We start from the raw sequence: 14647 nt of genomic DNA on the forward strand, positions 1-14647 counted from the left end.
GAGAGCCCAGATCCAGGCCAAGGGTCAAGGACACACACAGTTCCTGGAAAATGACTACTCTGCCAAGTGGCAGAAGGAGCTGCTTCTGTACCAACTGGACAGACATTCTGTCCACGGGCACACGCCCAGCCAGGAAGGAGACAGGACCAGTGGGAACCCCGTGTCTGGCCAGGAAGAGGGAGGTGGAGGCCACTGAGGGGAATTTTGGGAGAGCCCTTTAAAAGGAAACAGCCTAGATATGCACTCTTCCTTCCTACCTGGAATGAAGATGAAATGGCAAGGGGGGAGCAGCCTTCTTGAGACCACTTGGAGGACAGAAGCTGTGGACTGAGGAGTCAGAGTCCTGAGTCCCTGTGGCTCCATGGAGCTACCACCCCTGTCGTGGACTGTCTTACTGTCAACAGGAGAAACACTGACCTGTGCTGATTTCTTAGAGCACCTCTACACAGAGGCTGAAACTGCTCTCAGCAGATGTGGAAGTCTGGGGCAAAGGTGATTAAAGGGTAGATCTTGAAACTGTTACAAATTAACCTGAGTGGTTTAGGACTCTCCAGTGGTTCATAAATGTGGCTGGGGCTTCTGCACTCCCATTGCAATCCTGTCTACACTGGAACAGGGAGCTGTGGAGGCCGTGCACTGGGTTCTCAACCCTACCCTTCTGAGCACACACACCCGTGTTCTCTTGGCCTCACTTGTCCTTTCACAGCATAAATACCCAATGACAGCCAGTCCTCTTGGGGACAGTTGCATCATGGGTCCTGACGTCCCCACAGTGTAGGGAGGAGAGCAGAGGCTTGTGGTTGGAACAGACGAGCTCACCCACCAGGGCCCAGCTGGGTGCACAGCACCCTGGTCCCAATCATGCCAACCAGGCCTGGGATCCATCCTCAGCTGGAGGCGGGTCACCCAAGAAACTGCCTCCCCATCCCCTCACTGGAGCCCCAGGGCCACCCTTCACCCTGCAACCCCACTCCCAAGGACAGGAGCCCCCAGCTACAGTCTCTGGGCAACACTTTACAGCTTCTACCAGTTGCATAGATTTTTGATTCTAAAAAGTCAAATGCAAGAAAACAATGTCTCAGACACCCTTGAACCCACATTGCCAGGTAGCAGTGTGGGGTCTGAGACAGACCCCAAATCCAAAAGGGCAGCTCCAGGGAGACGAACTGTCAGCCTCGGACAGGCTACCGCATACACAGACACATGTGCACGTGCAGACACGCACACTCAGCCTCCGGCTCCTCATCTGCAGGAGGATGGCTGGTGCGTGTGCCCCCGAGGCCCCGACCCCAGAGCCTGTGACCTCCCTACCAGGGTCACAGATGGTGTCTGAAGACAGGGTTGAGAGAAGAGGCTCCTGCCAGGCCAAATCCAATCCTGGTGAAACACAACCGCCCTGGGCTGCCCTCCTGGCACCGGGCATGTTCCCACACATTCCAGCTTGGAGCACAAGGCAGAATCAGCACTGTGCCCTCCCCACATCTCCCACGGCTCGCAGCTGGGGGTAGGGGCTGGTGCACCACATGCCTGACTCCTGCCCTCCCTCCCCCCCCACACGCGTGTGCACCACACGCACGCCCACAGATACATCCCACACGTCTGTACCATGTGCATCCCACACCCACACGCACATGTGCACCACATGCACCCCACACACATGTGTGTACCACACATGTGCACAGGCACATGGGTGAACCACACCCACCCACACACGCACCCCACACACGTGTGTGCCACACACGTGTGCACCACACATGCACTCACCCCCCTGCAAGCCAAGCTGCTCTCTGCCCAGTGCTGCCACCCAGCCCACCCTCTCCCGACCTTCGCTCGAGTCCCCCGCCAGCCTGAGTCAGCTGGGGCCTCCCTGTCCAGCAAAGGCCGTGACCATGCCAGGCATCTGCTGTGGGCCCCGCTGAACCAAGAACAGATCCCCCAGCCCCTGGCTGCTAGGCCTGCCGTCCACACACCCCCCTGCCCCCCACTGGCTGCACTGCGTCCACCCAGCTGTCCCGCCATCTGTCTGACCCTCCTCCAGCCCACTCCTGTGCCCCCCTGGGAGGGGCTGCTGCCCCCCTGGGAGGGGCTGTCTGTTCTCCCGCATCATCCAGCCCACCTGCCGCCCTGCCACACCCCCAGTCAGGCTCCTGTCAGCAACTGTCACCTGACATTTTGGTGTTCATCTGTTTATTACTGTCGCCTCAGCCCCCATCCCACCACTGCCCACCGGAATGCAGCCCGGAAGCCAGGAAGGGCCCCTACGAATTGGCAAAGGACAGAGGGTCCCAGTGTGGGTCTTTAGCACGTTTCATGTTTCTCTGTGTCACCTCCCCCAGGAGCCTCTGAGCCCCCAGGAGCCTCTGCCCTCACGAAACAGAGGTCTGCAGGCACCTCGCCCACCCCTGACCCAAGCAGCACATGGGACGTGGCTGGCCCTTCCCTGCAGTTAGCGAGTGTTGAATAAGATCTCAGCTGAACCTTTTTCCAGGCTCAGTGCTTCACCCTCCGCACTGGGCGCCTGACCTCTGGCTGGGACGGCCCATCCGAGGGGGCCTGGGCAGGTCCACGGTCATGGTGGCCAGGTCCTCTCCAAGCCAACAAACCCCAGTGGACACCGAGGGCCCATAGCCACAGAGCAGCAGACCCTCCCAGCAGCCACAGGAGCCCGGACCAGGGCCTGTTCCACAACCACTGAGGGGCAGGTTCTTTATGAGCAACCTGACTTCTAAGACAGACAACACGTGTCGCTGGTTACAGCATTTTTCTAGTGCGAATGACACAAAGTACCTGCAGCAGAGAGAAAACATGCAAATGGTCCTCCCTGTCCCCCAGCTCACCGGCACCAGCCACCAGTGCTCCCTCCTTCCTCAGGCTTCAGCTCCTCACATCCAGATCCTGGTGGAAGGATTCTGGTTTCACTCCAAACAAAGAAGCCTACTTTCTCACAATGACCCACCAAGTGTTCGTTAAGCCTTCACGAGAGTGGCATCAAGACACAGAGGCATCCTCACGCCTGCACCTTCTGCTGACCTCCCAAGATGTCCCCCCACCCCACCCCATGCTCCTGGGATGTTCCCCACCACAGCCACCCAGCACTGTGGCTGTGGGACGTGCCCACCTCCCCCGGCACCCACTGGCCCATCCTGAGACTCCAGAGGTCGGGAAACGATAGGCAAGATCCCTGGAGACTCACTCAGAGACCCAACCCCCTGGGGCCGGTTACTGACAAACAGAAGCACAACCAACCACTGAAAACAAGCTGTCAAGGTGCCAAATAGTGGAGCTCCTGCAAGGTGCTTCACTGCCCCGATAAAGCCAAGCTCCTGGTGTCCCCAGCATCCCTGAGCCCCTCCCTCACAGAAGAAGACACACACACCTAAGCCAGTGCAGGAGCTGCCCCAGGAAGGGCCCTGTGCTCGGGGGTGCGGGAGGCAGGAGTGCGGTGGCTGTGGTTGGTGACCAGCATGCACTTAAGCACCCGCTGGGCTAAGAACTACTGCAATAAGAACTGTCAGCATCTGTGGCAGAGAAGGAAGGAGATAAAAAGGCCAGCTGACGGTCCTGGGAGGCCAGGGGCGGGGAGTGAGGAGCAGGTGGGGAGCGCCACAGCTGGGGCCCATGCACCCTGCTGCCCACTCCAGTGTCACCCTCGGGGCTCCCTGTCCCTCATTTGCAGACGATGCCCAGAGCCTGTCTGGTCACAGCAGGGACTCTCAGAGAGCACAGGGGCAAACACCTGGCACGGTACTGCATGTGCCCAGAGAGCATGGCATGAAAACACCGTGTGCCCAAACCCTGGTCCTCAGGTTTTCACATTATTTGAGACGTGAATACACTCTGCCTCCATCTCAGGCATCCCAGGGTCAGAAGGGTGGGTACCACAGGGAGGAGTGAGTGAACACGTTCAACACGCTAAGTTCAAGAGCAGGCGGGAAAGCAAAGGAGAAGGATGGTAACGAGATGATTACGAGCAGGAAGTCCAAGCTCATCAGTGATCGCGACAAGCATACACAGCAGTCTACAGGTCCAGTCGCATGCTAGACCACAGGAGATAAGCAAAGCTAAGACACAGTACCACAGAAAGACAGAAACTACAGGCAAAGGAAAGACACACAAACACCCACGGGAAGAACGCTGGCCTGAGAGACTTAAGATTGAGACACAGACTTGGAGCCGAGAAGTCCTGGAGCCCTGAAGAGGGTTGGCACATGGGGACAAGTGGCTCTGTGCCCAAACCTGTGCCTGTGACAGGACTGGAGGACACGCCCGGGCCACCGGAAGGCCCAGCGAGGAGCTCTGATGTGCTGCAGGGGACAGAGGGGTCCAAGCACAGGAGGCTGACCCGACAAGACACGCTGTGCACTCAACAACCTGGCAGGGCGAGGGAGGGTGTGGAGGAGGCGTGGTGGCAGCAGGTGACCCCATCACTCCACTCCACGAGCAGCAGCAGGTACACCGAGGGGGGCCCGGGTGTGCAGGGCCGTCCGGAGCAGGTGCCAGGGAAGGGAATGGCGCGGGGAGGGAGGCCACAGGGCCTCTTACTATCGCTCTTAGGAGAAAAACAATAGACATTATCTGAAAGGAGGAGGCTCAAGATCTGACATAAATCTGCTCATACTAGGTAACCACTAAGGCCAAGCACACTTTCCTGACTGTCGGGTCAGCATCACCAAACACAAAACAAGATACCAGAAAGGCCAAGAACAGACACCACAAAGAGAACAGGGGAGTGTGTCTGTGTTTGGGTACCATTCTATCCGTATTCACCCCCCAAATACACAGAATACTGACAGCATTAATCCAAACACATGGATCAGGTCAGTACCAATGGATGAAGAACACGTACACAAAGGGAAGCATTTTCATACGGGCTTGTGAGGAGCGCTGAATCATACATATTACCATTTGTAAAATAGGTAGCCAGTGGGAACTTGCTGTATGAAGCAGGGAACCCAAATCTGGTGCTCTGTGACAATTTAGAGGAGTGGGATGGGGAAGGGGGCTCAAGAGGGAGGAGACATACGTATACCCATGGCTGACTCGTGTTGATGTATGGCAGAAACTAACACAATATTGAAATTATTCTCCAATTAAAAATAAAATAAAAATTTTCAAAAATTCAGCTCTGCTAGGTATAAGAGAATAGCTCAACCAAAACAGGTCAGCAAGATTGAAAACAATGAACAAATAAACACGAGGAATGCTCAAAAAATAGGGTCCAAAATTTTGAAGAAAATGTCAGGCAAGCGAAATTAAATGACACAAAGCAAGAATATTTATAATGCTAGAAACTAAAATTCTCAAGGAAGATGTAAGTTTAGATCTACATACCGAGCAATGCAGCTTCACGTTTCAGGAAGCAGAAATCACGGGGATACCACAGAAACAAATCAAAGCATCTCCTAGTAACAGGAGATGTCAGTACTTTGCTCTGAATCCAGGAAAGAACAGTGGTCCAGAACTAAGAGAGACCTCAGATGATGCCGCCTGTTGAAGTGCAGCTGGAGGACAAGCAGCCAGGCCTGTTTCGCACTTTCTCTCAGCTGCTCACAGAAGCATTCACAAACAGTGCCCATGAATTAAGCAATGAAGAAATTTTCAACAAATCCTAAACAGGAAGTAAGATGTAAACAATACTGCCTAGAAATGAGTAACAAAATCAGGAATCAGAAAAGGCCTGCTTCCTTGCCCCAGAAAGTCAGTCTTCTCCCCTGACAAGTTACTCTCCAGGGAAAAGTAGAGACCCCCAACTGCAAAATTCCTAGAAAACACAATGAAAACGAAACCAGTGCTTACAGGAAAATTTATCACATTAAATACTTTAAATCTTTAGAAATGAGAACAGGAAAATAAGAGAGTTAAGCCTCCAATTCAGAAAGTTAGAAGAAAATTTAAAAGTCACTGAAGGAATTAATAAAAGTAAAAGCAAAAATGAGTTAGGAAGAAAGTATTCTAATTAATGACTAAAGCTTAAAAGCTGGTTTTGGAAAAAAAATCAGTAAAACAGGTAAGTTCCCTATAGCAAGAAAAATAAACTAAGGAAAGGCAGAATACACAAAGTATGAGAGAATAACCATCAAAAGAAAATAAAGTTGTTTTAAAAATCATGGAAAGAATTGTACATCTCTATGTAAATAAACTTGAAAACTTGGGTGAAATAGAGAATTTTCTAAGAGAAGAAAAATTTTTTTATAAAAACAGTGACCACAGAAAAGATAGAAAGTCTGAGCAGACCTAATTTTATAGAATTAAAAATTAATGAACGATACCAAACCCAGATGACTCACAAGAGAATTCTATCAACCCTATAAGATCAGATTCTTAACATAATTTAACCTTCTCCAGAACATAAGAAAGGAAGGAAATTTCCAAGTGCCTTTTTATGAAGGAAGTGTGACCCTGAATTTACTATGTGAGAATTAACACAGAAAAAAGGGAATTTGTCTAAACCAACGGTTCTCAGGAGTGATCTGGGAAACCCAGGGGACCCTAAGACCCTGTCGTGGGATCAGACTCATCTGTTTTCCAAGCACATTCTTGATAAAGTGGAGTTTTCATCACTAGCTCCACCACACTGTGCAGTAAAGCGAACTGAATGCAGAGGCAGATAGTTCGGTCCAGTTGCTCAGTCCTGTCTGGCTCTTTGCGACTCCATGGAGAGCAGCACACCAGGCCTCCCTGTCCTTCACCATCTGCAGATACTTCAGGGGTCTCCTATTACATCATATGCTTGAGAGGTTTACTACACTGTAGTAATATAAATTTACAAATAGCTGAGGAGAGAAGAGAAGCAAAAGGCAAAGGAGAAAGAGAAAGGTATACCCAACTGAACTCAGAGTTCCAGAGAACAGCAAGGAGAGATAAAAAGGCATTCTTCAATGAACAATGCCTAAAAGAAGAAAACAATAGAATGGGAAAGACTAGAGATCTCTTCAAGAAAACTGGAGGTAACAAAGGAACATTTCATGCAAGGATGGGCCTGATAAAGGACAGGAACAGTAAGGACCTAACAGGAGCAGAAGAGGTTAAGAGAGGTGGCAAAAAATACACAGAAGAACTGTACAAAAAAGGTCTTAATGACTCAAATAACCACAATGGTGTGATCATTCACCTAGAGCCAGACATCCTGAAGTGCAAAGTCAAGTGGGCCTTAGGAAGCAACACTATGAACAAAGCTAGTGGAGGTGATGGAATTCCGGCTGAGCTATTTCAAATCCTAAAAGATGATGCTGTGAAAATGTTGCACTCAATATGTCAGCAAATTTGGAAGACTCAGCAGTGGCTACAGGACTGGAAAAGGTCAGTTTTCATTCCAATCTTAAAGAAGGGCAATGCCAAAGAATGTTCAAATTACCATATAATTGTACTCATTTCACATGCTAGCAAACTAATACTCAAAATTCTCCATGCCAGGCTTCAACAGTATGAGAAACAAGAACTTCCAGATGTTCAAGCTGGATTTAGAAAAGGCAGAGAAACCAGAGATCAAATTGCCAACATCTGCTGTTTCATCGAAAAAGCAAGAGAATTCCAGAAAAACATCTACTTCTGCTTCATTGATTGTGCTAAAGCCTTTGGCTGTGTGGATCATAACAAACAGTAGAAAAATTTTAAAGGAAAGGGGGCTTCCCTGGTGGCTCAGACTGTAAGGAGTCTGCCTGCAATGTGGGTGACTTGGGTTCGATCCCTGGGTCCGGAAGAGCCCCTGGAGAAGGAAATGGCAACCTGCTCCAGTACTTTTGACTGGAAATTTTCACAGGAGAAGACTGGCAGGCTATCGTCCATGGGGTCACAAAGAGTCATGCGCAACTGAGTGACTTCCCTTTGCCTGCCTCCTGAGAAACCTGTATGCAGGCCAAGAAGCAACACTGAGAACCAGACATGTTACAACGGACTGGTTCAAAATTGGGAAAGGAGTACATCAAGGCTGTATGTTGTCACCCTGCTTATCTAACTTCTATGCAGAGTACATCATGTGAAATGCCAGGCTGGATGAATCCTAAGCTGGAATCAAGATTGCTGGGGGAAATATCAATAACTTTAGATGTGTAGATAATACCATTCTAATGGCAGAAAGTGAAAAGGAACTAAAGAGCCTTTTAATGAAAGTGAAAGAGAAGAGTGAAAAAAAAACTGGCTTAAAATCTAACATTCAAAAAACAGAGATCATGGCATCCAGTCCTATCACTTCATGGCAAAGAGAAGGGGAAAAAGTGGAAGCAGTGACAAGATTTTATTTTCTTGGGCTCCAAAATCACTGTGAACAGTCACTGCAGCCACGAAATTAGAAGACCCTTGCTCCTTGGAAGGAAAGCTATGACAAACCTAGATAGCATATTAGAAAGCAGAGACATTGCTTTGCCAACAAAAGTCCATATAGTCAAAGTTATGGTTTTCCAGCAGTCATGTATGGATGTGAGAGTTGGATCATAAGGAAGGCTGGGTACTACAGAACTGATACATTCAAATTGTGGTGCTGGAGAAAACGTGAGAGTTCCCTGTACTGCAAGGAAATCAAACCAGTCAATCTTAAAGGAAATCAACCCTGAATATTCATTAGAAGGATTGATGCGGAAGCTCCAATACTTTGGCCACCTGATGCAAAGAGTTGACTCACTGGAAAAGACCCTGATGCTGGGAAAGATTGAGGGCAGGAGGAGAAAGGGCCAACAGAGGATAAGATGGCTGGATTGCATCACTGACTCGATGGACATGGGTTTGAGCAAACTCCAGGAGATAGTAGAGGACACAGGAGCCTGGCGTGCTGCAGTCCACAGGGTCACAAAGAGTCACACACAACTTAGTGACTGAACAACGCCAACAACAGGAATATATAAAACAATCTCTCCTCATTATATTTTTTTTCAGCTTTGGAAAATGTTGTTATTGTTGTTTTTCAGTGCCCAGCTCTTTGCGACCACATAGACCGTGGCATGCCAGGTTTCTTTGTCCTTCACTATCTCCTGGGTGTGGGAAGTCAAGAAACACCTGGAGTAACAGGCAAATTTGGCCTTGGAATGCGGAATGAAGCAGGGCAAAGACTAACAGAGTTTTGCCAAGAAAATGCACTGGTCATAGCAAACACCCTCTTCCAACAACACAAGAGAAGACTCTACACATGGACATTACCAGATGGTCAACACCGAAATCAGATTGATTATATTCTTTGTAGCCAAAGATGGAGAAGCTCTATACAGTCAACAAAAACAAGACCAGGAGCTGACTGTGGCTCAGATCATGAACTCCTTATTACCAAATTCAGACTCAAATTGAAGAAAGTAAGGAAAACCACTACACCATTCAGGTATGATCTAAATCAAATCCCTTATGATTATATAATGGAAGTGAGAAATAGATTTAAGGGCCTAGATCTGATAGATAGAGTGCCTGATGAACTATGGACGGAGGTTCGTGACATTGTACAGGAGACAGGGATCAAGACCATCCCCATGGAAAAGAAATGCAAAAAAGCAAAATGGCTGTCTGAGGAGGCCTTACAAATAGCTGTGAAAAGAAGAGAAGTGAAAAGCAAAGGAGAAAAGGAAAGATATAAGCATCTGAATGCCGAGTTCTAAAGAATAGCAAGAAGAGATAAGAAAACCTTCTTCATCAATCAATGCAAAGAAATAGAGGAAAAGAACAGAATGGGAAAGACTAGAGATCTCTTCAAGAAAATTAGAGATACCAAGGGAACATTTCATGCAAAGATGGGCTTGATAAAGGACAGAAATGGGATGGACCTAACAGAAGCAGAAGATATTAAGAAGAGGTGGCAAGAATACACAGAAGAACTGTACAAAAAAGATCTTCACAACCCAGATAATCACGATGGTGTGAACACTCATCTAGAGCCAGACATCCTGGAATGTGAAGTCAAGTGGGCCTTAGAAAGCATCACTACAAACAAAGCTAGTGGAGGTGATGGAATTCCTATTGAGCTATTTAAAATCCTGAAAGATGATGCTGTGAAAGTGTTGCACTCAATATGCCAGCAAATTTGAAAAACTCAGCAGTGGCCACAGGACTGGAAAAGGGCAGTTTTCATTCCAATCCCAAAGAAAGGCAATGCCAAAGAATGCTCAAACTACCACACAATTGCACTCATCTCACATGTTAGTAAAGTAATGCTCAAAAGTCTCCAAGCCAGGCTTCAGCAATACGTGAACCGTGAACTTCCTGATGTTCAAGCTGGTTTTAGAAAAGACAAAGGAACCAGAGATCAAATTGCCAACATCTGCTGGATCATGGAAAAAGCAAGAGAGTTCCAGAAAAACATCTATTTCTGCTTTCTTGACTATGCCAAAGCCTTTGACTGTGTGGATCACAATAAATTGTGGAAAATTCTGAAAGGGATGGGAATACCAGACCACCTGACCTGCCTCTTGAGAAATCTGTATTCAGGTTAGGAAGCAACAGTTAGAACTAGACATGGAACAACAGACTGGTTTCAAATAGGAAAAGGAGTATGTCAAGGCTATATATTGTCACCCTGCTTATTTAACTTATATGCAGAGTACGTCATGAGAAACGCTGGACTGGAAGAAACACAAGCTGGAATCAAGACTGCCGGGAGAAATATCAATAACCTCAGATATGCAGATGACACCACCCTTATGGCAGAAAGTGAAGAGGAACTAAAACGCCTCTTGGTGAAAGTGAAAGTGGAGAGTGAAAAAATCGGCTTAAAGCTCAACGTTCAGAAAACGAAGATCATGGCATCTGGTCCCATCACTTCATGGGAAATAGATGGGGAAACAGTGGAAACAGTGTCAGACTTTATTTTTGGGGGCTCCAAAATCACTGCAGATGGTGACTGCAGCCATGAAATTAAAAGACACTTACTCCTTGGAAGAAAAGTTATGACCAACCTAGATAGTATATTCAAAAGCAGAGACATTACTTTGCCGACTAAGGTCCGTCTAGTCAAGGCTATGGTTTTTCCAGTGGTCATGTATGGATGTGAGAGTTGGACTGTGAAGAAAGCTGAGTGCCGAAGAATTGATGCTTTTGAACTGTGGTGTTGGAGAAGACTCTTGAGAGTCCCTTGGACTTCAAGGAGATCCAACCAGTCCATTCTGAAGGAGATCAGCCCTGGGATTTCTTTGGAAGGAATGATGCTAAAGCTGAAACTCCAGTACTTTGGCCACCTCACGTGAAGACTTGACTCATTGGAAAAGACTCTGATGCTGGGAGGGATTGGGGGCAGGAGGAGAAGGGGACGACAGAGGATGAGATGGCTGGATGGCATCACTGACTCGATGGACGTGAGTCTGAGTGAACTCCGGGAGTTGGTTATGGACAGGGAGGCCTGGCGTGCTGCGATTCATGGGGTTGCAAAGAGTCGGACACGACTGAGCAACTGAACTGAACTGATCTCCTGGAGTTTGCTCAAATATAGTTTTTATTAAAAAATATTCTTTATGTTAACACACAATGGGTTTATTGCTGCTCTCTTAAGTGAATCGTTAGATAACATTTTTACGTTCTGTGCGACTGTGGCACTGCTGACATTTGGGACCTCTGCCGTAGGGCTGCGGTGGGGCTGTTCCGTGCATCGCAGGACACCTGCCTTCTACCCACTAGACACCGGTAGAAACCCCCAACACACCAGCGGTGTCAACAAAAAACCTCTCCTCACATCACCAAATGTACCCCTGTGTAGAGGAAGGATCACCCTCAGCTGAGAACAATGGAAGTTATACCTCACAAAAGCAAAAGCTTTATACGGTCCCCAATAATTTTTTAAGAGTGTAAAGAGACCAAAACTTTGAGAACTATTGCTCTTTACTTATGAAAACAAATACAAAACTTCCTTTACAAATTAGCAAACAGAATCTAACAGCAGGTTAAAAAGACAATATGGCAGGACCAAGTGGGGTCTGCTCCATGAATGCAAGGATGGTTTGATGGTTTGCTGTTGTTATTTTGTTGCTAAGTTGTTTCACACTCTTTGCAACCCCATGGACTGTAGCCTAGTCCATGGCCTGTTACTTAAAAGGTCAATCAGATGTGTGAACACAGACATATGCAATACATATATCTTAGCAAACTGATTTCATCACATAGTTAACGAAAACAAAACATCATGACCAAGTTTGGTTTATGGCAGGACACAGGAACGATCTACCATAGAAACTCAATTGATCTAATAATTGTCAGTAGAGACTAAAAAAGAAAAAACATGATTATGTCATGAGATTCAGGAAAAGCAGCTGATGACAGTGCCATCCATGACTGTTTAGGGACGTCCACCCTTGAGACTCCTAATCCTCAGAAAGCTCACTGCAGCTTCTGTGATGAGACAAGGAAAGAAGTAACAGAAATCAGGGTGAAAAAGAAGGAAACCAGCTTTCTTTCTTTTTAGACAATCATAACCCGTAGGTGATATGATTGTCTATAAAATCCAAGAAGCTCTTAAGGCAAGTTATCGGTGATACCAAGGGATAGGTTGGCAGCTGGGCAGGGCCTCCCTCCCCTGGGTCCCCTCGCAGCCAGTGGTTCCCTTGAGAGAAGCTCACTTTGCTGGGGGGCCAGGAGGACAGCAAAGCAGCGCTGAAGCTGAGAAGGGGCACACATGGACGATGGGACAGGCACTCACAGGCTGGCCTCTAGCACCCACCCGCCTCGGCCCTGGGGTCCCTGTGCTTCCACGGACATGCTTCTGAATGTAAATTAACACACAAGCCAGCGGGAGACCACTTCAAGCAGGCCGGAACCGAGTGTGGGAAGGCGGCTCCAGACCAGACGCCCATCCCTGGGGCAGCGAGACCCCTTGGAGCAGAGTGAGCCATGTGGGTGCTCAGGCTCCGCAAGGGCTCCAGAGGACTCTCTAGCCTCAGCTCTGTTCACCAGGAGACAAGGGGCCGTCAGGCAGATGGTGTCTCGGGGACACGGGGCCTCGTTGGTGGAGCAGAGTCAGACCAAGGCCCCCGCCTGCTTGTGCTTCTGCTGTGCTTGCTCTTTACATGCTTGAAGGACATGGCTCTGTTACTGAACTGATGACCAGCTGAACATAACCACGTGTGCACATACCCTTACATGTGTCTCAACGAGAGGAACACAGTGTGGAATGTTCCAGAAAACAGAAGCTCCTGGGTGGCAAGGGAATCCGGCCCAGGCCACTGTTCTTGTAGAGCCTAACCCACCCCACCCCACCCCCAACCTACAAACAGCACCAGCCAGGGATTCTACACGGGCAGGGGGGGACCTGGGGCCGGGCAGGGCCGCTCACACTGACGCAGTGTCCGAGAGGGTGAGCCTTGCTCTCTGCCAATCGTCCCCACTGCGCTCACCCAACCCCCTCCACACAGCCCCTGAACAGGAGGATGAACGTGCCAGTTACACTTTCTGAGAAGACACACATATCTCAAGTCATGAAAGCACCCTCCGGGTCTAAGAAACTGAAAACCAGAACCAGGTATCGTGCTCTGGAATTATCAGCCAGACTTCTTACAAAGCTTGTGTGTGCGTGTATGCATGTGTACGTGTTTGTTTGTATATGTATGTCCAATCATGCTCTTTGGAACATACATAAAAGAGGAAGCTACGTCTTTTTAAACAAGGTAGGTCTGTGTATGTTAAAAGACCCCAAGCAGGTTAAAATCAAGCCCCACAGACAGACGTCATGACACATAAACATTTTCAGAAACTGCATAAATGTTCTCATGTGTATGTTGACAAGTTCTGGAAGGATAAACCACAAACCATTTACAGTGGCGGTTCCCTCCAGAAAAAAAAAAAAGGTGGGATTTGGGATGGAGGAAAGAATGAAATTTTGATTTACTTATTAGGTTTGGTTTTGTGTTTAATTTTTACAAGCATACATCATTTCTTTAATTAAAATGTAAATATTAACAAAAAGTTACCTGCTGGCTTATAAAGCTCCAATCTTCTGTCTTTGCAACCATTACAAGGCCTAATCAATTAGGCTGAACCTGAATAAGATTGTGTTTAAGGGAAAAAGCTTGCCTTGCAGGACACCAGCCTCTTCCAGACACAACTTGGCCTGTCAAAGTCTGAGCCCTTTGTGAGTCCCCTCATGTCTTGTTTAGAACAAAGAGGACCTGTCCCCAAACATGGCCGAGTAGGGGGGCCTCCCACCTTATCTGCCCTCACAGCCCCTCCCTCTGCACCCCCACCCCCCCACCCCCACCTCGGACTGAGTTCTGAGATCCATGTGGGCCATGGGGGCAGGCAGGGAACAGCACTGTTTCAGCATCAGTACCTAAGAAAGACTAAGGAAAACCTTCTAATCACCTTAAAACTTGTAAGAAAAGCTAATGGAAAACTCGTGTGAGCTAAAACTGCAGTAAGCTACGAAGGAGAAATGCTTAGTTTGTTTTACCATTCATCAGTGGCGGGGGCGGGGAGGGGGTGGTGGTGCAGAGCCAGTGACCATCATTGTGCCTGGGGCCGTGTGGCAAGCGGGGTGCTTCTCAGGAGCGCTCAGGCCCCAGGGCCTGAGAATCCACACAGCCAAGGTCTGAGCGTGCTCCCAGCTTCCCGAAGAGCTGGGGTAGGACGCCATGACCAGCACCAGAGTCCACCAGGGCTTGGGAGCAGGAGCGGCAGGGACAGGACCACACCCCCCTGCCCTCAGGGCAAAGGCAGCATCGTGAGTCTGTGTCCTCCTCAGAAAAACACAGGT

General features: G+C 48.4%; 2 protein-coding genes across 2 annotated transcripts in view; both read right to left on the minus strand.

Moving 5' to 3' along the window:
• The window catches only part of LOC120883040 (heterogeneous nuclear ribonucleoprotein D-like), an 8066-nt gene extending 4680 nt beyond the window's left edge, over positions 1 to 3386 (minus strand). Inside the window, exon 1 of the mRNA XM_040266926.1 lies at positions 1 to 3386. This exon is cut by the window's left edge and continues 4680 nt beyond it. The gene's annotated coding sequence lies outside the window, so the exon portion shown is untranslated.
• The window catches only part of AGPAT3 (1-acylglycerol-3-phosphate O-acyltransferase 3), a 92975-nt gene that overhangs the window by 53899 nt on the left and 24429 nt on the right, over positions 1 to 14647 (minus strand). The window lies entirely within an intron of this gene.

Source organism: Oryx dammah, unplaced genomic scaffold (genome assembly GCF_014754425.2).
Source record: "Oryx dammah isolate SB20612 unplaced genomic scaffold, SCBI_Odam_1.1 HiC_scaffold_2, whole genome shotgun sequence".
NCBI classification, from domain to species: Eukaryota; Metazoa; Chordata; class Mammalia; order Artiodactyla; family Bovidae; genus Oryx; species Oryx dammah.